Source organism: Pristiophorus japonicus, chromosome 3 (genome assembly GCF_044704955.1).
Source record: "Pristiophorus japonicus isolate sPriJap1 chromosome 3, sPriJap1.hap1, whole genome shotgun sequence".
NCBI lineage: Eukaryota > Metazoa > Chordata > Chondrichthyes > Pristiophoridae > Pristiophorus > Pristiophorus japonicus.
The window spans coordinates 216,270,287-216,272,160 of NC_091979.1; the positions used below are offsets into that span (position 1 = coordinate 216,270,287).

At 49.3% G+C, this 1,874-nt stretch overlaps 1 pseudogene; it reads left to right on the top strand.

The window, feature by feature from the left end:
* Nucleotides 1-232: 232 nt before the first annotated feature.
* On the top strand, nucleotides 233-724 carry LOC139259447 (ferritin heavy chain, oocyte isoform-like; annotated as a pseudogene).
* The last annotated feature ends 1,150 nt before the right edge of the window (nucleotides 725-1,874 follow it).

The window sequence follows — 1,874 nt, forward strand, 5'->3', positions numbered from 1 at the left end:
GCAATGCTCCACCTCACCGTCAGCAAGTTCCCTGCTGGAGTGGAGCTAATCTATAGAACAGACGGTTCAAGCTCCGTCATCTCCAGTCCAGATCCAAGATCATCCCAACCTCTGTCATTGAATTACAGTAAGGCCGAACTCCAAGCCATCGTCAATACCTTCACCGAAGCATACAAGAGCATGGGCCTTACTTCTACAAAGTTTATACTTCAGAAAAACAAACACCATTAAGATGGCTTCTCAAGTGTGTCAGAACTACCACTAGGACTGTGAGGATGCTGTCAACAAGCAGATCAACATGGAGCTCTATTCCTCCTACGATTATCTCTCTATGTCCTTCTACTTTGACCGGGATGATGTTGCCCTGCGTCACTTTGCTGAGTTCTTCAAGGAGCAGTCACATGAGCAACATGAGCATGCTGAGAAACTGATGGAATTCCAGAATCGATGTGGAGGACGAATCATCAAGAAACCAGAGCAGGATGAGTGGAGCAATGGTCTGGAGGCGATGCAGAGAGCTCTGCAGATGGAGAAGAATGTGAACCAGAGTCTGCTTGATCTGCACAAACTCTCCACTGGGAGCACCGACCCTCATTTGTGTGACTTCCTGGAGACCCATTACTTGGATGAACAAGTGAAGATGATCAAGAAGCTTGGGGATCACATCACCAACCTGAAGAGACTGGGAGCCCCTGAGAATGGGATGGGGGAAATACCTGTTTGACAAGGCTGGATTGTCATATGAGGAAAGACTGGATCAACTGGGCCTTTATTCACTGGAGTTTAGAAGGATGAGAGGGGATCTCATAGAAATTTATAAAATTCTGACGGGACTGGACAGGTTAGATGCAGGAAGAATGTTCCCAATGTTTGGAAAGTCCAGAACCAGGGGACATAGTCTGAGGATAAGGGGTAGGCCATTTAGGACTGAGATGAGGAGAAACTTCTTCACTCAGGGTGTTGTTAACCTGTGGAATTCCCTACCGCAGAGAGTTGTTGATGCCAGTTCATTGGATATATTCAAGCGGGAGTTAGATATGGCCCTTACGGCTAAAGGGATCAAGGGGTATGGAGAGAAAGCAGGAAAGGGGTACTGAGGGAATGATCAGCCATGATCTTATTAAATGGCAGTGCAGGCTCAAAGGGCCGAATGGCCTACTCCTGCACCTATTTTCTATGTTTCTATGTTACACTAAACATCCGTAAGACAAAGGTCCTCTACCAATCTGCCCCCACCACATAGTGCTGCCCCCCAGTCATCAAAATTCACAACGAGGCCTTGGACAACGTGAACCATTTTCCATACCTCGGGAGCCTACTGTCAACAAGGGCCGATGTCAACGACGAGGTCCAACATCGCCTTCAGTGTGCCAGTGCAGCCTTCGGTCACCTGAGGAAGACCAGCACCTCAAACCTGGCACCAAGCTCGTGGTCTACAGAGCAGTAGTGATACCTGCCCTCCTATATGGTTCAGAGACGTTGACTATGTACAGCAGGCGCCTCAAAACACTGGAGAAGTACCACCAATGCTGTCTCCGCAGGACCCTGCAAATCCATTGACTGGATATGTGCACCAAGGTCAGTGTTCTCGCTCAGGTCAACATCGAAGCATTGACCACGCTCAATCAGCTCCGTTCGATGGGCCACATTGCCCGCATGCCCGATACGAGATTCCCAAAGCAAGGGCTCTAATCGGAGCTTCGACACGGCAAGTGAGCCCCAGGTGGGCAGAGGAAATGCTTCAAGGACAGCCTCAAAGCCTCCTTGAAAAAGTGCAACATCTCCACTGATACCTGGGAATCCCTGGCCCAGGAACACTCAAAGTGGAGGAAAAGCATCCGGGAAGGCACTGAACACCTCGAGTCTCTTCACCG